This window comes from Ixodes scapularis, unplaced genomic scaffold (assembly GCF_016920785.2).
Source record: "Ixodes scapularis isolate PalLabHiFi unplaced genomic scaffold, ASM1692078v2 PGA_scaffold6__148_contigs__length_123643588, whole genome shotgun sequence".
NCBI classification, from domain to species: Eukaryota; Metazoa; Arthropoda; class Arachnida; order Ixodida; family Ixodidae; genus Ixodes; species Ixodes scapularis.
The window spans coordinates 22,778,743-22,799,350 of NW_024609881.1; positions in this window are offsets into that span (position 1 = coordinate 22,778,743).

Consider the following 20,608-nt stretch of genomic DNA (forward strand, 5'->3'; position numbering starts at 1 on the left):
CTTTTAGTTGGACATGCCGACATATTAATCGTAACATGTTTGCATTGGTATGAATAAAAATGGTGCTATAAAAGTTATTTTTGCTGCTCCAAAATTGACTTTAGGTTGCTCCAAGAGCTGGTCCAAAATGGCTCAGACCAATCACATCACTGCTAACGGGTTCCAGCCTTATAGTTATCTCAGATTTTGTATTGTGCAAGTCCTAACTCCTTTAACTATTAGTGTTTTTATCGTACTGGCAATGCAAAACGAAACAGGTTGTTTTGAGACACCTTCGAACTCTAAGTCAGGTGGTAACGGCTGCCACCTATTACTAGGCACGGAGGCATTTCCTTTCCTCATCCATTCATCATAGTTATCCTGAAATGACGAAATCCTTGGTGTCTCTTGTGTATTACTCTCATAGGTGTCTGAGTAGCTTGTGTGCTCACTTTGTTCTTAATTACTGTCATTGCTCATTGCATCAGGTTCCTAGCATCTCAAGTGGTCCCGTGCGTCCCTCTTGATCTTGCGAGACTCCCTACGAACCTGACCTTGGGCAGCGATTTAGATGGAACTGATTCAGTCCTCAAGTCGTGGTGAGTTTTTTGTTTGTTTCTGCCTCTTTTATAAAAAACAGAAGACAGTGAGGGTGTCTAGACTACAAGCGGTCATATTCTAAAGCAGTGCGTCTTGTACAGCTGTCCACAGCCTCTTTGGAGTCTGTGCCGATTCAGAGATCCTCCATCAGGAGAGCAGAAGGCCCAGATGAAGATGTGCCGGATGATTCGGTGTTTCTTTGAGGGGAGGGAGGCAAGCTGTCAAATTGAATTTGAGGAGAGGTTAATGTCAGTGGCGAATTGACTTTGGGCAAGCTAAATGTCGGGCTCCTGTACATGAAGGGTATGGAAAAAGAAGGCGGGAAGCGGGATGTTTACCAAGTACTGAGCTAATGCCAGAAAAGAATGAAGAGGACAAAGTTAAAAGGGCCGTGAAGGAAGCTGAAAGAGATATGAGAGAGTTGAGATTGGAAAAGAAGCCTACTGTGCAGAAACATTTGGATTAAGAAAACAACTGTTTTCACAATTCAAAAAATAAGTTTGCTTTCTGCTTGGCAAAGACGGGTACTGAGAGCCGGGACTTATAGATCAAGATCTGAGGAGACAGATATGAATTGTGCACTATGGGGACAGGCGAAGGTTACAGCCTAGCATTGTAGGTATAAGTCTTTTACATACCGAGACTAAGTCAGACTTTTTTGTTGCTTTGGAATTAGAGGGGTTGAAGAAGGAATAAGTGGTTTCCAGAAGGTTAAGCGAACTAAGAGGGAGAAATGGTGAAAACGGCTTAGGAAGGTGACAAAAAAAATAAATTAAACACAAACAAAATTTAGTTAGGATTTAGGTAGAATGGCACAAGGGTTTGCTCGAACTGAAGTCCTCTGTCCCAGCTTATCCATCCACTCAGGATAAAAGAAGATTGTTAAGCCGAGAATCTTTACATTTAAATTTCACGCAATGCTGCCTTGTTGGTTTCCAATAGCCCGTCTCCCATTTCCGGCTGGTTTCCTCTAAAGCCGGAGAAAACTGGGTGGCACTGGTCAACTGGTAATGGTAACCGTTACGGGCTGATGACCATTACGATGAAAAAGGCACAGCTTGCCGCCTCTGTTGGGCATTGTTGGCATTCGTGGTGCTCAAAGTGGGGCAAGTGTGCCATGTTATCATGAGTGGCACTTGAGTGCTTTGCCCTGTGGACCCAACAATGAGGTAGAAGGGCTTGGAGCATCTTAAGGGAGGAGGTGGGGAATAAATATGAACTTTCTTATTTCTAGAGATATCTGAACGAAATTTACAGGGTGTGTTTATAGCACAGACATAAGAGTAACTGCAAAGTTTCATGGAGCTGTGCATATTATTTCTCAAGTTACAAATATTTATCAAAATCGTCCATATGCATTCCTTATCCCAGGTCTGGAGAATTTGAAAAAGGTAGTAGCGGCGTAAAATTTGTTATGATTACCCCTGGATACATTCCTCAGGGCATAACAGAGCCCTTTTATTAAATTTCTTTGTTGAAAAATTTTAACGCAACTTTGAATTTTTGTGTAGTCATGAAACCCACATTCACCAAATTTAATTTTTTTATTATAAATTTTTAGCGCAGTTTTCTAAAAAAAGGGCTCTGTTATGCCCTCACAAAGTTATTAGAGAACAGAATAAAAAAGACAGCACAAAAATCCATTCATCAGTTCCTGAGATATCGCTGGGACAAGCAGCCACGACAGTGAAAAAATCCATTCTGAGAAAACAGCACTTGAAAGTTGCACCCAGATTTTCAGCTTTAGAATGACCCTGCAGAATAGTCAGAAGTGTTCTTGTGCACTTTCTTCTTGTTCCGCCTTTCCAAATTCTCTTGATGTCGTTTGCTGGCCTTGTGCAGACGTAGGGCATCTTTCCCGGCAGCTCGTTGGAGGGCTAGATGGGTCGGCTGAAGTCCCACTGCAACCGATATTTCTGCAGTTGCCTTGTAGCAGCCGGCGTTGAACCTAAACACCGCTTCATGCAGTGCAATTTGCTGGCATAGCTCCAAGTTCGGCTTGAGCAATATCACAATGTCTAGCTTCTGCTTCGATCTCCTCACGTGTCAGGAAATGCGTCCGCAGATGGGTGCTAGAAGACGCGCTCCTACTTGTCGCGGCAGGCGGAAGACGGGCGCTGGGACCCGCGATCTCGGGAGGAACCACAACGGTCGGCATGCTCGGCACTCCAGGCGTGAGCGGGGCGATGCGTTCTTCCTCGACGACAGCCGATGGCACAGAAAATCCATCACTGGAGGTGTTGACGCGATCATCATTGACGGCACGCCGTGCAGAAACTTCCTAGTTCGCCATCCGCACTAACTTCATGGACCGCTTCCGCGCGCCAAACGCGCGCACCGTCTTGTACTTCGAACCCCGCATCGTGTGCGACCACGAAACAGACGGGCACGCTACACGAAACTACTCAAAGAAAGTTCGGAAAACGATCGTAAAGATGGCGAAAAACGAAGTGGAACTGACTAAAAGAGCGCGTGCAAGCAGACCACTACCAAAAGCAGACGACGCGAGCGGCAACAGCAGGAGAAACGGAGGAGGAGAGCGCTCCGCGCGCGGAGAAATCGCGTCCCAGCCAATAGCAGTCGCGCGCTCCCCCGCACGCTCCTCGAGCGCGCGCTCTGTCCAATCGCGTTCTTGCGATTGCGACATGGAAGAACGGCGACAGTGCCGTAACCACGCGGCCGACGCCATTTTGGGAGCTGGCAAAAAAAAGAGAAAGAATTCACGTTCAAAACAAGACTAAGATGGCGGCCGTCGGTCCAACGCTTTGAAAATGGCGAGCGCGCGAAGTTGGGGTTGATTTTGACGTTTGACCGTCACTTGGATGCTATTCAGGCCTCGTAAATAATTGTTTTTAAATATTTCCCCATTGTATTTGGTGCTGATAATTACAGAGAAGGTAGTTTATGAGATATACAACCGAAAAATAAGGTTTTCTAAAAATCGACTTTTTCGCGATTTTCCGGTTTTCAAAGCCCGCGTCCCCCCTTAAAGTTTATTTTTGCCCAGTGGCACCAAGTATGTGACATAACAAGATTTCTCCTTTTTGAAGTTTATTTCTGATTGAAACTGGAGTGTGTTCTTATGGGTTTATTTTTTACCTTAAATCCAGAGGTTTCTGGAGATTTAATTCGTTGTCTACAAAATTCAGAATTTTCCTTTTAATGTGAAACATACTGTGGGTAGCTGCTCCGGATTTCGTGAAGCCGTGGCCCCCTATAGGAATATCATATTATATATCTATGTATTTCTTTCTGCAGGAAGCATCCTGTATTAGATTTTTTGAACAATTTAATTTATTATCCTTCTGCTTCTGCACATGTCGTGTATTTCCCTTCAGATCTATCCTACGATCTCAAAGTTTTTTATGGCATACTCTACAACCAGGGTTTTGCACTTCCAAACAGCGAACGAAAAATCCTGTTTCCGCACACTGAACAGCTGCATATTTTCGAGCATTGTCCTCCCGTGTCGGTCTGAAGTGGTTATGTGAACTTCATAAGTGAACTTATTGAAGATAATAAAAATGTATAGGGTGACCTAAGTCACCAGGCTCGGTCTAGAAGGACCGTAAAAATCGACGCATGCACGTAGCAATCTAAGCTTTTTGTCAAAGGCGTATTTCACACGTCGGTTTTTTCTTGCAAAATTGGGAAGCTTAGCTCCCTTTCTGTAAAAAACAGGGCCAAGAAACTTGCCTGGGTCAACGATGGACCGCAATGCAGACGACGAAGTCGAGTTGCGGTTCAAGTTTGGCGTGCGAATTGACAGATGGCGTCACGAGCAGCATCGGAAGGTGCAGCCGACCAGCGAAAGAAAGCAGACGACACGCAGATAAAATCTGTTGGCAGCAAAAGTGGCCAAGTTTTGCTTTTATTGTCCGCATTTATTTTTTATCGAAAGGTACATTACTAAAAGCTTTTGTTCATTTTAATAAACCATGGTGGATACGAGCCGTCTTGATAAGAAGGTGGCGCCATCTATCAATTTTAGATCGAGCCTGGTGAGTGGTCACCCTATACTTAATTACTGAAGATTTGACAACAGAAATAAAGGGCCGATAAACCTTAACGATTTACATCATAAGTAAATGAACACCCAAATTATGTGAAAGATGTTCCGCAAATCTTTCCTCCATTTTTGTCCTCGACAGGCACGTGTATAAGTGATTTGGGAAAGCCTTAAACAAATTTCCGATTTTGAAGCTGATTTAAATAACTTTGTTCCTGATTCTTGAATGCGGGCCGTTCATCGAAAGACAATTCATAAAAGGTAACCCTTAGCAGGGGAATTCGTCACAAAGGACAGTTCGTCATAAGCCGATTCGTCGCAGGGACAACATGTAAAAAAACCGGAGATGATGTTTGAAGATCTTGTTACCCGCATACTAGCCTTTTCAGCGTTCAGTCGCTTTTGTTATTCAGCTTCTCTGTAGCATCCTGTTTAGAAAGTTAAGTCATTTGTTTTCTTTTAAGATGATAAACATTTTACTTCACCTTAAAAGCATAGAATATAAAATCTTCTGGTCTCCTTTGTAATCCACCTCCACGTTTTCTCAGTGCATGCGTGACACAGACAAGTGCGTGACCGAAATTTTTGCCATCCCTTTTTTTCATTAGTGACAGATGTGCCAAAATAATAGTGGACGAGACGTAAGTCTTCAGTATCTATTAGAAATTAGTAAGTCTAGTTTCTTGTGTCCAGAAGTAATTAAATGAAAAAAGGGTTGCTGGTAATTGTATGCGCTCGGAAGAACTACCATAATATACCGAAGAAGCGCATACCCCAGTTTGACTGAAAACTCGGTTAATCTAGTCAAATCGGTGAAAACCAAGATGGCGGTCAATGGAGAGCTTCGAAGGTAGGGAGGGTGATTGAATCGGAGAAAGCACATTTATTTTCACATTATGGATGATGGGGCCTTCCTCATCATTTATCCTGTAAAAATAAATTAAGCAGTTCCTATTCATTGTCACTGAACACAGATGACTCTTCTAACTTCTGAGTCAGTGCAGAATAGGGGCCAATGCTCTCATCACAAGTAGTTTTTCCCTTTCGATCGCTAGAAAGCGGATATCCCCGTCATCGTCGCTGCCGGTCTTGTGGCTGCTGCAACGGGGTGAATATTTTCAGTTGATGCTGTCACTTTGAACAGAGTGGGTGCTTGACGTATGCTTTGCAGAATTCCCAAGTTTGGGAGATGTTAATAGTGGGCACTTCTGCTGTATTTTACGGTATGCTCGGTAAACATCAGAAATGGTACATATATTAGAAATATCTGTTAACAGTTTGACGAAATGTCATAGTGCACTATGTGACGAATAGCCCTGCTACCAGTTGACGGGGGACGAATTGTCATTCGACAAACGGTCTTACAGCCGTTCCTGACACATGTATGACTTCTCAAATGTATAGGAGTATGCAGTTGCCTTTTTTATGTGATGAACGGCAATTTTATTACATTAAGGTGGCAATTTGGGCTAGTTGATTCATGATCGAAGATAGGTGCCGAAAAAATAAGGACGAGAAGAGACGTAAGCACTGGCGCCAGTGTTTACGTCTCTTCTTGTCCTTGTTTTTTCGGCGCCTATCTTCGATCAATTTTATGTATGTTTGTGTGAGGGCTGGACAAAAACAAAGTACACAGGGGCATGTGGCAGCACTATGACAATTACTCACACATACCATGAAAATGTGACTAATTAAGTAGCTGCCGTGTCGAGTAGAGCATTAAATACTACTTTGTTCTATTGGACAGAAAATCACCAATTAGCAAGGGCAATGTTATTTTGACAATTGAATTGACTGGCGTCTTGTCGGGCACAAACCTGAACGGGCAGGCTATGTTGTTCGTCTTTTATAAGATAATTTTCGCTTAGACGCGCTTTTTTAGGCCAGATTCGATCTGAGTACGAAGGTGTGTACAGATTATAGTGAACAATTTGGACCACTCCTTTCTGCATAATTCTTTGCCTGCGTTGCATTGCTGAGTATAAATAATGTTGTTTAGGAAAGCGAGAGTTGTGATTGCCGCTCAATGTTGTGGTCGGTTTGCCTTGCTGCATACCCGACCCGGAGGAATAACACGGAGCCAACGGTTCCAACAACAAGAAACTACATTTAATTGGACATGGACAAGACGATTAACATTGCTACCGGCGGTGCCGCAGTCCAGGCAGTGACTCCATGTGCGCCGCCTCTGATCTGCCTTATCAAGGCGGCGCATCTGATGTGCGCTTGGCTGGCGTGACGTCGCCGCCACGCGGGAAAAGTTCGGCACCTTTGCCTCGCAGTCGGGCAACTTGGCTGGTTAGCCGCGAGGGTGCTCACACTTTCCCCCCCCAAAGCTTCGTCCGGCATGTCGATGACGGGAGACGTTGTGGGCGTCGCGGGGTGGATGGTGCTGTTGGGTGGACTGACGTAAGTCTGGCCGGCGCCTGCTGGACGAGCGCAGCGGCTGCGGTCAGCTCCAGCTTGTCGCTTGAGCTTGTTCGAGATCAGGGCTCCACTAGGTGGCTGCTTTGCACGTGGTCCTTAATCCGAGCCAGCTGCCGCTCCATCCCGTAGAGGGTGGCGGGGGTCCATGGTTCTCTGGGCCGCCCCTGGCGCGCCGATGTCCTTGGTGGCCCGGTCCAGAGCAACAAGGTGGCCGCCGTGTCGTTCCGACGGCGGGTGTGGTGACGGTGTTGTCCATGCGCCAGCTTCGTAGAAAAACAAGGAAGCAGACGACATGGGGCTCAGTTGAGGGTTGAGCCTGACGTTATCTTCGCACTCCTTCCAGAAAGTTTGAAATAACGGATCTGAGGTGGGTACACAATCTTCTCCCCCCTGTCTTGAAAAGGGGGCAGATCCGTGGAAGTAGAAAACTACCCCCAAAATGCAAGAGGCGAAGCCAAGGAGACAAAAAAAAAAAGGTCCCTCTCTCTTTGGTGTCACCGATGTCGCAGGTTATACCGCCGCCTTGGTAGAGACAAGGGGGTTTCCGGAACGGGACTGCCGTCAGTGCCGTTCCGGTCTTGCGAGGAATCTTCGTCTTCTGCTTGAAAAAATCGGTTGAGGTCGGCGACATGAACAGGTCCGGTTTCCTCACTAGACACAGTTTAGTTTGTAAGTGAGTGGCGAGCACTTTTCACGCACGCGAAACGGACCTTCCCACCTGTTGGCGAGGGAGGCTGCGAAGCCTCAAGTGGCGTCACTCAGTGGGTGAGTACGCCGGAGTACAATATCTCCCACCTCGAACTGCAAGTCACGTCGCCCCTGGTTGTACTGTTCTGCCTGCTGTACTCGGGCGACATCGAGATTTTCTCGGGCCTCTCGAAGGTTATCGGAGAAGCGCTTTCGCAGGTCCTCGCGAACTTCACGTAGGGGCGAAGCCTTTCCCCAGACTCTGTAGAAAGGAGACTGTTAAAAAGCGGGAACGCAAGCTCTTTGCCGAAATTCAATTGAGCAGGAGTGAGACCCGTTGACCAATTAGTGGTCGTACGGGCTGTGAATGCCAGCTCGGGCAGTTTCGCGTCTCAGTCCTTGTGGCGCTCGGTGTAGGCCACTAGCATCATCTTAAGGTTCCGATTTACCCTTTCCGTGATGTTTGCTTGCGGGTGGTATGGGGAAGTTCTTTTGTGCTTGAATCCCAGTACCGCACATGCGTTCACAAACACCTTACTCGTAAGATAGGAGGCATTATTGCTCACAAGCTGTGCAGGAAAGCCAAACCTAGCGAATGTTTCGAGAAGACACTCCCAGATTTTTTGCGAATCTAGCTTCCGCAATGGAAATAACTCAACCCACTTCGTGAAGTGGTCGGTTACCACAAATAGGTACTGATTGCCACGGGTACTACGTGGGAAGGGGCCCATGACGTCACAGCAACAAATCTGCCAAGGGCTCTGACTCACGATTGGTTGCGTGAGACCGGGGGGCTGACCGCTACGTGGTTTTGCCTTCTGGCACACCGAGCAGCTACGAGCGTATCGGAGCACATCCTGCCTCATGCCTGGCCAGGTAGCAATTTGGGATAACTTTTCGTAAGTCTTGCTCCCACTCATGTGTCCTGCCAAGGCAGAGTCATGCGTGTATCGGATGAAAAGCTTGCGTAGCTTGCGGGGTATCACGGTCCGGAACGCCGACAGGCAAGACGTCTGGCACCGTGGTGAAGTGGGCTGCAGTGGTCGTGTTAGGGATGCAGTCCTCCCGTTTGGTAAACGGAGTCAGCTCCGGTTCTTGTCCCAGCCGGTATCCACCACCAGAAAAGTCGAGTGTCATGCTTTCGCCTGCAATGAAATCTCGGCCCAAGATCACAGGTACCACGAGTCCTGGCAGATAAAGAAATCGCTGACGCCGCTTCTTTCCGTTAAACCGAGTCTGCAGCCTCACGGCTCCTCCAGCTGTTATCGCTGTACCAGAAGCTAGCTACAAACGGGTTTCCCACTCCCGGAGGCTTATCTTTTTTGCTTTGCAGAGTTCGAAAACGAAATCCCCTATGAGCGAGATAGCGGCCCCGGAATCCAAAAGTGCGGCAATGGGAAAATCGAGCAGTGAAATCGTCATGCGCTGTTCAATGATATTAGGCTCGGGCTGGATTCGACATACCGATGGAATCTGTGCCACGGCCTCACTGCTCCCAGGGACTGCAACGGCCGTCGGCGAGTGACTGTCTGGTTTCAGCGTCGCCGGCCGTAGTAGTTTCCCTGGTTCTGGTTCCGGCCCTTTGCCGCCGTCTCGTGTCACCTCTTGTTTGTAGTGTCCAGAAGTCTTGGACACTGGTTTCGGTGATGGCCGGGCTGCTCGCAGTGGTAGCAGCAGTCCGACGACAGTTGCCTGCTTAGGTCACCTGCACCGAGGTGCCCGTCGGACCGCCTCCAGTGATCGGATAACGAACCACTATGGGAGGGCCTCCATTTTTTTTGTCACCCTACCACACTTCGTGACACTCTTTCAATTTGGGTAAAATAGATGTGACTGAAATAAACAAATGGATGTTGAATCATATAAACAGAACGTTTAAAATGTTAATCCATGTTTGTTTTTTTTACTGTGGCATAAAAATTAACTAACATAATTTCCTATTTTTGATACATGAGAGTAAAAGTAGATTTTACGAATGATAAAAAGAAAACTATACGCATAGTTACTGGTATCGCGGTGAAAATAAAGGCTTTTTCCAAAACAATGCGGAAAATAATTACAAGTTTAGCGTTCCGAACCGGTTTGAACCATTGTCTTTGCTCCTTGCAGAACTGAACCGAAAGCCGTCAACCCGAACCCAAAGCACCAAGGAGCATTCTGCGAGTGTAGTTACATGCAGTGCATCTGCTGGAGTCTGCAGCGGTAGCTGTTTTAAAGCAAAAACCTAAAAGAAATGCGCCATCTTGTTTGTGCGTTCGTAAAAGCCTTATTGTGGTCATTTACTTCAAATCTTTTGTACGGAGAAGGCGTCTGGTCACCGACGTTAACACGTCGGTGACCAGACGTGTTAACGCACCACAGCTCGGATAACGTGGATTCCCGGGTTCTCGTGCTATAGAACCCGGGAATCTGGGGTTTAATACCCGTCTCTGCGAGTCTCTATCTGGGTGAGCGTCGTGCCGGCGTGTGGTCGTGTGTCTAGCTGTCATACTATACTGGCAGAAATTCTGATTTACGGTGGAGACGACAGACACCGATTGGGGCTCACTAACCTCCCGCTCACTAAACGTTCAACTCTGTTACAGTTACGGGAGCCTTGTGGGAATCGGCTTGGCTTCAGTGAGACGGCGTTTGGCGGGTGTCCTTGGAGCCTGATCCCATCCAACACTTCGTATGGAACCGAATCAGTCTTCAAGTCACGGTAAGTTTATCGTTTCCACCTTTTTAATAAACATTTTCGATGGCTTTGCTACGGCCAGTCTTAGTCTAGAGCTGCTCTTGTACAACTGATCCCAAACTGCTAGGGTCTGTGCTAATTCTGAGATCCTCCGCCAGAGAGGCGTCCTCAGTAGGGTCCAAGTAGAGTTCCTTTATAGGTAGCCATAGTTGTGCGTCTGTTTTTCATGTGCTTCTGCGCCGCTATTTGCTGAGATCAATCATGTGAGGAGCAAAGAATCCTGCACCATGCAGGAAAGTCGGTTCGCCAACGTTTCACGCACGTGCGCCGGCGTATGTTACCCTGCTTTTGCCTTCTCCTCCTCCTTCCCTGTTTTCCAAGCAGGACGATGTGCGCGGTGCCTCTATTCGCCGAATTCAGTCACGTGAGCGGCCGCGAACAACGGAGCACGGCTTTTACACGCGCGAGAAGTGGCTGTACCGCATCACTTAAAATTTCAAGATGGCTGAACGCGCAACTCTGGCTCCTGTAGGGATCCTATACAGAAAGTTCAAATCCTAGAAAAAGGTGTGCATGGTGAAAAGGGTTGGGCTTGTAGAAGATGTGAGCAGCAAACTACGAATTTTACAGGAGGTTCATGGCAGTGGTGAGTGAATGTTGGGTAAGTGTTAAGTTCCTATACTTTGTATTCCGGGCACTTCTGGCCCCTTGACAGGGTTCAAAAATTCGTTCCAATTTGTGTCTTTGTGGCATGCTTTTAAGAGGCAACATCTTGGCAAAGTTTTTTTGTTTTGTAATTCAATCGGTGTTTTGTGGTGTTCTGCATGCCCTGTGATTAGGAAGATTCCATAGTGGTGTGTCGTTGACTGCAGGGCTTTAATTCGAAGATCTCCATGAAATAAGACTTCGCAGGCCTTGGCCGTCGAGCGTAGGACTGGCTCAGTTGTGGCCAGTTGCTTCGAATATGCATCGAATTCACGCAAGCACTAGGAATCCTTTTTTTACATATATCTAGGTTGCTCACACCTGACTCTTCCAGTGAGTAGAGAGACTGCCATATAAAGATTGATTGAAAGAATAATTTGTGTGTGCCACTTCCAAACGTTCAGGCAATGAAAAATACAAATAAATTTGCATTTTAGTTTGAGGCATATGCTGCCTTAGGTGCCATGCAATAAAAGTTGCTGACTATTTTTAAACCCCCCCGCCCCCCCACCACCCCATATCATACAATAATATATATATATTTTGTTAACGCAAAATGTTTTTACTCAAGAGATTTCAGGTGCTTGCACGTTTGTGACCAGGCAGCTTATGTGACGGTCTTGAACAAACGCCACCTGAGAAACCGAGACACTTGCAGAAAAAAAAATGAGTAAACTTTGGGAATGTACTTGGAGGGAACTCAGAATTGGGATCTTTCAGCGAAGAACTGAACCTGGAAATTTACAAGGCGGTTTTTTGCCTGAGATAACCTGAGAGCCGCAAGAGCTTTCTCTTTTATGGCTTGCGATAAAGTGTCTCTACATAAAGCAAGAAATGAGAAATAGCATAAAACTATTGGTACTGTTGTGTCTTCGAAGACATTTATTCATCTGCCCGCACTTCGCCATTGCTCGTGCCGAGTCAACTCAAAGTGCCATGTGCACAAGGTTATGCACGGCCACCACCCCGTGCCATACAAATAGCAGTTGAATCTCCTTATTCTGAATATGATAGCTAGGCCTTCTTTTTCTAACTGGGAATAATTCTTTTCATGCTCATTCAGGGTCCTGGAAGCAAAAGCTACTGGCCGCTCTGTTCCATCTTGAAACACATGGGACAGGGCCACTTACTCCATATATGCCGGTGCATCGCATGCAAATATAATGGGTGGACGTGGGTCAAAATAGGACTGGTGCTGACGTCACAAGTTTCTTCAGAGAGTCAAAGGAGTCCTGACAGTCTGTGCTCCATTCCCATGCTGCATCCTTCTGCAGTAGACAATTCAGAGAATACAGGGTATAGTTGCCAAGTTTGGTAGAAATTTGCCATAGTAGTTACCAAGCCCAAGGAATGAACGCAACTCTGCCTTGTTGCTTGGAGTGGGTGCATCTCGAAGTGCAGCTACTTTTTCCTCCATGGTTCGTAGACCATCCTGACTGATCACATGACCAAGGTATGTAAGTTCTGTTTGGAAGAATTTGCACTTTTCTTTCTGAAAATGCATTTCTTTTTCTTGTAATCGTGTTAAAACCGCTTTTAAGTTTCCAAGATGCTCACCCTTCATTCTGCCTGTCACCAGGATGTCGTCCAGGTAGCAGGTGGTCTGCGGACAACAACAACGGTCTGTGTCCGTTGTCCTGTTGCGCTTTTTAATTATTGTGAGGTACTTCCATGCTGCAGGATGCGTTTCCATCTGTAGGTAGGCTTTTGAGAGGTTCAGCTTTGAGAAAAACTTCCCTCCTGCCAACGTTGCAAATATCTCTTCCATCCTGGGGAGTGGATAGTTGTCGACTTGTAGTTGCCGCAGATTCTTATGTCTCCATTCTTTTCGACAACCGGTACGATGGACGACGCAAGCGCGCTGCTATCCACCGGGGTTAGGATCCCTGGCTTTCAAAGCCATCATGAGAGACTGGTGCCCTCAGGGCGTGGGGCACTGGTCCTCGCTTGAGGAACTTCGGAGTGTACCCATTCTTTAGCTTGAGGTGAGCTTCAAATCCCTGGAGACTGCCCAGATCATCTGAGAACACCTGAGCAAAGTCTTTCAAAACACTGACCACTTGTTCCTTGTTCTCCTTCTCCAAGTACTGGATAGCCTTGAAACTAGACCAGTCGAGCCTCTGCACTTCCAGCTAATCATGTCCCAAAAGTGGGGGACTCTTGAAGTCCACAATCTGCAGTGGCAACTGGTGAACTTGGTCTTGGTACTCCACGTCTACCTGTGACTCACCTACCAGCTTTACCTTGTTGCCCATAAATGCTCAAAGAACAACTCCGCTTCCCTTGACCAGGTTAGGGAACCTTTTCTTGTACAGGTCTAGTGGGAGTAAAGACACTGCGCCCCCGGTGTCTATTTCCATCGTCAGGGGAATCGTGTTCACTTTCATTGTCAGTTATAGCGGCCTCAAACGTGTCCCCCGAAGCTCGAACATCTCGACCTCGTCTTCCATGTCGACGTTTAGCGTCTTGACTTTTCCCCTTGATTTCTCCGGCTCCGTGTAGGTGCTCCGCAGTGCTGAGAAGCTGCTGGTCCGGACTGCTGGCTCTTGCTTGCTCGATCAGGGTGTCCGCGTCTTCCGCACTTGCATCAATCTAAGCCTTTCCACCTGCAGTCAGTTGCTATGTGATTCCTAAGTTCGCAGTGCTTGCATTCGGGCTTGTCCCGCTGCAGCTTGCGCACTTTGGCGTCCGCACTCTGGCCATGTAAAACATGTGCGTCTTCGGAGGCGGCTTCCGTTGCCACTGATTTCTAGCGTCTTCTTAAACGTCATGTTACCTTCCGACAACAGCCGCTTTTGAATGGAGTCCCTGATGATACCGCACACCATGCAGTCGCGTAAGGCTTCGTTTAAGGTGCCACCGAATTCACATGTCTGCGCCAGCTTCTTCAGTTCGGCTACAAACTCGAGGACACTTTCATTCTTGTTTTGGGCAAACGGAAGCGTTCAGCGATGATGAGTCTTCGGTAACAGGTGCTCTCGCAATAGTGATACCAGCTCGACGTATGACTTACTAGTTGGGATGTCCGGAGCCATCAAACTCTTTAACAGGGCGTACGTCTTCGTGCCAATGAAGCTTAGGAACGCTGCTACTTGCTGTTCTGGTTTGACGTCGTTGGCAACGAAAAACTGGTTGAGTCGCTCTATGTAGGTTTGCCAGTCCGTGCTTGCTTGTTGAATGATTCAGTTCGACCAAGGGTTGCCATGGCATCGCGGCGTCACCAGCAAGTATTGCGGCGGGCGATCCTTCGACGAGGCCCGCGTGGCTGAACACTCGTCACCAGTTGTGTGTTCGAAGACCTGCCGAATCAACTCAAAGTGCCGTGCTCAGAAATTTTTGCACAAGCACCGCTCCTGCGCTTCTAATGTCCTCGGACACCACAGGTGCCGTCCTCTCAACTTTATTATTCGTGCGCATTGTCCTGCAAGGTGACGTGTGTCTGTGTAGTATGTTCCGGGAGTTTTGCGTGATCGGCAGTAAGCTGGAGACAAATCTTGTTTCCTTGCCTCATTACCAGTGTTCTAGAATCTTGAACAGCCTTTTCAAGTCTGCATCTGAGACGTCTCCACGTGAATATCATTCTTGAATTTGCCGTGGTAGGCTGCTATTGCAATCATGATAGTGCCACTCGTCGAAAAACATGCACTGCTTGCTCTTTGGCGGGCGCAAGCATTCAAGGGTAATTCCAGCACATCTTCTCGATTTTAAGGTTACGACGGTTTTTAGTGAAGGGAGTGTTCCTGAATTACGAGGTGCCAGTTTTTATCAATGCATTCTGCAGTTTTGTAGATATCCTCAATTTCTAAGTGAGAGCTAAAAAAAAGGAAATAAACTTTTCCTCTACCTGCACCACCTGACGGTATAACAGGTTTAATCCACTATAATAGAAAAAAATGAGGGCCGTAATTTGTCAAACATTTCTTCAGTTCTTAAAGGCAATTAAAAAGAAAAACAGGGATGCAGCTGAACCTTGGCATTGGAACGAACTTGGAGAATCTTGTGGACATTTATGATTATTTGTGTTTCGTTTTGTTTTTCCTTTGGTGTTAGGTTATTAAAGGGGCGGTGCAACGATATTCAATTGGAATGTTTTTCACTTTACACGAGCTTACTGACATTAATGGGACTCAATGATACTCGCACGCAACGCCACTGGTCAAGAAACTCCTTTGTTGAGGTGTAATTTGAAAGACAAAAGCGATCATTTTCATTGAATCTCTCCTTCGAAAAACCTGATGACGTAGCTGGGCGGTAGCAGTACCGCCCAGTGACGATATTTGAATGCGGCTCATAGATTGGACCCGAGCATTGCGTGGACACTCGATTTGGGCTCGTGATAATTGATAGCTCGAGAAGCATTCGGGTAGTGTCCTGTGTCCAATCGCAGCAATGACGACAACAGCCGAACCATAACAATGTCTGGAACTCAGCGCGTGTCCTGTGCCTTGCTTGGAACCCAGCGCATGGCTATGATCAACATTGGCGGCATATAATCGGCTCCAGATCACGTGGCCGCTTGTTCTGGCTGTGAGTTGAGGGGGTGAACTCTGTTCGTTTTTCTTCATTTTTTTCTGTGACTTCGATTACATGTGGTGAAAAACAAACGGGTATTTAGAAGGTCATTAACGTCAGGGATCTGTTCTAAGTGGTATTTCCGCAAAATTCAAAAATCGTTGCATCGCCCCTTTAATTGTTGTTCCGGTTGAACCTGCCTCTTGTCTTCGGTGTTCTTGACGACAAGGAAGTTGTCTTGTTCTTGTTTAAAATTTTCGTACTGGAATATATAAGAAAATGAAGTGGAAACAATTTAAAAATCTTATTCTCTTGTAATGATTTTCTTTTTAAGATTCATTATGTATATCTGTGTATCTTGGTATTCTCATGTATGTTTTCATTATTTATTTGTCTTTCTCCTTAATTATGTTGTTTTCTTATTTTTTTTTGGGGGGGGGAGCAGAGATCATTTTATTTCTTCATTGTTTTTCATTTTTTTAATGATTATTTTTTACAACACAAGATTATTTTTTTTGTTTTGTTTTGAGATTGGAAGTTATGAGGTTGTGTCTTGAAACTGACACTAAATGTTTAGTCGTTTTCATCAGCATTACTCTTCTTTTTGTAAGTTGTTAGTTGTTGGTGATCGGTCTTGAGGTGCTGTAATAAGAGATCAACCTCTTGGTTGTCCATTCCTGAACACTGTTGATTTGAGAGTAGATGATTTTTTGTTCCAGTTTCGTTATAGATACTCTCATTATTTTTTATGAGAAGCCCAGAACCTGGAACTGGTCTTAGGTCCTCCTCACCTGTTGTTGTGATCTTCTCTGTTGATGGCTGTTTGTCGTGGTTGGTTAAAGGGAGCCCAGGGAAAGGAAACTGGCTCACTCCCCCTGATCTTGTTGTGGGTCTTCCAATTGCCATTAGTTGTTCTGTTGGTTCAAGATTCAACCGAATTATTTCTATAGTTATGAGAGGATTTGTGAACTCGTGAAGTTAGACTCGTTGCACAACAGGAGAACAATTCGTGAACTGACATACTTGTATAAGATTGTAAATGGTATAATTGACTCCCCAGAGCTACTCAGCCACATCTATTTGCACGTTCCTCATCAGTCTTGTAGACTTTATACTTTGTTTTATCCTATCGACTTTTATCATGCTGCACCCATAACACGCCTACAACTGACTTATAACCATTTAGAACGGATTTGTGCGAATGCTAGCCTTGATATATTTGATGAAAAGCGTAAATTTCGACAGTGTGTTGAGGCTATTGTTCTTTCCTAACGTTTCGCTTTTATCCTGTTTAGCGTTGTATTTCTGAAGGAATAAGTGCACCACTAAGCTGTTGGTGGGTCACTGAAAATAAGAATAAACAAACAAAGATGGTAAACTAGGAGAAGCTCCGAGCCAGGAATTAGTCCATGACTCTCCTAACTAAAGATGAAGTCTTCTTATGAGATGGCATGTTTTGATTTTTGATCTAAGAAGCCAAGGAAGCCCGGAGAATGGAGCTGGTCCAAACCCCCCTATCCACCACTTTTGGGTCTTCCAAGGCCATTGACAGTGTGCATATTTGCAGTTTGGTGTTCAAAAATGACTATTCTTTGTCTTTTTTCTTGGGTTCTGTTCTTGTTTTGGGTAAAAGTTAGTTTGTAAGAAATCTTCTTTACAGTAGTTTTTGTTTTTCTCTTGGGATTGATAGCTTCCATTCTCAAGTTTGTTATAAATACACACACATATATATATATATATATATATATATATATATATATATATATATATATATATATATATATATATATATATATATATATATATATATATATATATATATATATATATATATATATATGGGCGGTTTCATTTAGATCCAGGCAACGAGGTGCAGCCATTTTTTATTTTGCTTCAAATTTTTATATTTTGTGCTACATGTTCCAAGAAGAGCAATCCTTTTTTATTTTAATGTCCTCACATGTTTAGTTTCTGAGAAAAAAAAAATCTCAAAGAAGTGGGAAAGAAGGACGAGGTTTTGACGATTGTCATATTTCATTTCATTTATTTCATTTATTTACACCTTAAGGGCCCGTGAAGGGCATTACATAAGGGGGGGGGTATTCAAGTTTTATACAACAGAGAAACGCAAGTACAAAAAAAAACAGAAAAGGAAACTAAAACACACTTAACACACTCAACACACTCAGGTCTGCTCAAAGTTACACAACTCATAGCACTAGTAGGACGATAAATGAAGTTTAATACACGATAGAAAATTAATCGGATCCACAATGGTGACGATGGGAGGTTGTTCCAGTCGCTGATGGCCTGAGGGAGGAATGATCGATTGAATGCGTTTGTAGAGCCTGAAATACGCTTGATCGTACATGTGTTGTTAAGGCGTGAAGATGTTCGGTCGGGGGGTGATAGCAACTCATTTTTAAGGACTGGAATGTGGTAGTAGATTTTATGAAGAAGGCAGAGCTGAGAGACTTTCCTGCGGAGCTGCAAAGAGGACATAGTTAGTTGACTTTTCAAGGCGGAAACACTAAATGAGTGATCATAAGTAGACAGGATGAAACGAGCAGCCCTGTTTTGAACTGCTTCGAGGTTGTTAATTAGATAAATTTGATGGGGATTCCAGATGGTAGCGGCGTATTCTAATTTAGGTCTGACGTACGTGTCGTACGCCAGTTTTCGAACCAGGGGAGGTGCGGATCGTAGGTTACGTCTTATTAGTCCAAGGGTCCTTGATGAGTCAGCAGTAATGGCTTCAATGTGATTATTCCAGGAGAGGTCGGGTGTTAGTCTTACACCAAGATATTTATACATAGAAACATTCTCAATTAAGTCGGAGTCCAGGTAGTATTGGTAGGACAGTACAGATTTTTTCCTAGTGAAGCGAATTAGTTTGCATTTAGATTTATTCAACGACATCAACCAGTCATCGCACCATTTGTTAATTTTAGATAAGTCACTTTGAAGTTGGTCGTTATCTTGCACACATGTTACTTTGTTATAGACGACGCAGTCATCTGCAAATAGACGTATTTTAGAGGAAATATTGCTAGGGAGGTCATTTATATATATTAAGAATAACGGAGGCCCTAAAACAGACCCCTGCGGAACACCAGAAGTCACGTTTGTTAGGGATGATTCTTGGTCATTAATTGACGTTAGTTGCACGCGGGACGAAAGAAAGTCACGTATCCATGAAAATGTGAGTGGGTCAATGTGTAGAGATGACAACTTAGAGAGTAGGCGTTGATGAGGGACACGGTCGAAGGCTTTTGAGAAATCAAGAAAAACGGCGTCAGTCTGAGTATGACATTCAAGGTTAGTGTGTAGGTCATTAACAAAATCACAAAGCTGAGTCTCGCAGGAAACTCCCTTTTGAAAACCGTGCTGCTGCTTGAAGAAAAAAGAATTACTTGCTAGGTGAGACATGATATGGGAGTAAAGTATATGCTCTAGTAATTTGCAAGAGATGGAGGTTAATGATATTGGGCGATAATTAGACACAGAAGAGCGACTACCCTGCTTAAAAACTGGGACTACCCTGGCCATCTTCCAGTCAGAGGGAAGGCAGCATTCAGAAAGTGATTGGGTAAAGATCAATTTAAGAAACTCGCTTGAAATTATGCTAGTATTTTTTAGGATTTTAGAGTTGATATTATCGGGACCAGCAGATGATGTAAGTTTTAATTTATCAATTAGATTTTTTATTCCGGCAGAAGTAACAGTGATAGGGGGCATAGGCTCGTAGGGTTGATCGGGGAATATGGGAACGCTGTCCAAGCACTCGTTTGTAAAAACTGAAGAAAAGTAATCATTAAAGACTCTAGGGCAGTCGCTCTCCAGGATGGGGTCGCCATTAGCGTTTTTAAGATGGATGACAGGGTTGCTACTTTTCGGCAAGATTAAGCTCCAGAACTTCCTTGGGTTACTATGAAGTATATTAGGTAAGTCGTGAAAAAAGAATTTTTTTTTAGAGAGTCAAAGACTACTGGTGTATGCTTTTAGGGCAGAATTGTAAGCATCCCAGGCTTGGGGGGTGTTCGTACGTTTGGCTTTTGTGAAGAGTCTTTTCTTCCTATTGCCTAATGAGAGCAGAGTTTTTGTAAACCAAGGATTTGTCGTGTCAGAGCATATATGAATGGTTGGAACAAACATGTGTACCAGATTATTTATTTTACTCTTGAATAGCACCCAATTTTCTTCTACTGATCTACAATAAAAATTAGAAATGAAATGATCGAAGAAAATGGTCAACTCATGGTTAATTGATGCGTAGTCAGCTTTGTTGTAATCGTGAATAATTTTGGAAATGGGATGCTTCATGAGAACGGGAAGTGACAAGTCGATGTGCAGTACTTTCTGATCACTGAGCCCATCGCAGTAGTGAATGGATTTGACAAGGTCAGATGACGTAGTTAAAACCAAGTCGAGGATGTTGTCAGAGCGTGTTGGTTTATCAACTAACTGTGTGAAGTTTAGGTTGAGACACATATCTAGGAACAATTTTGATGCGGTGGAGCTTCTTGGTGATAGATTAGGCCAGTCTATGGAAGGAAAATTAAAGTCGCCAAAGAGGAGCATGTCAGCTCTCGGGAAACAATTTTTTATGTCCAGAAGCACGGAGCACAGTTCTGTATGAAAGGATGAAGCACAATCCGGTGGCCTATAACATACACCAAGAATGACTTTGCTGGACGATGTAGAAATGCATATACACAGAAATTCTAAACCATAGTTAACTAAACAAATGTTAAAAGAGGAAATATTCTTTTTTATTGCGATTAGCACACCGCCGCCTCTCCTGCTGGGCCGGTCGTGCCGGAAAATGTTATAGCATAGATGTGCAGGGAAAAGTTCTTTATCTTCAATATCAGGTTTTAACCAGGTTTCCGTGAGAATGACTATGTCAGACGAATTGTCCTCAAGAACACTATGCAGCGCGGTACGTTTTGGAATGATGCTACGGATATTTGTGAAAAAGACGGATAATGTTTGATTTTTATCGCGCGTTA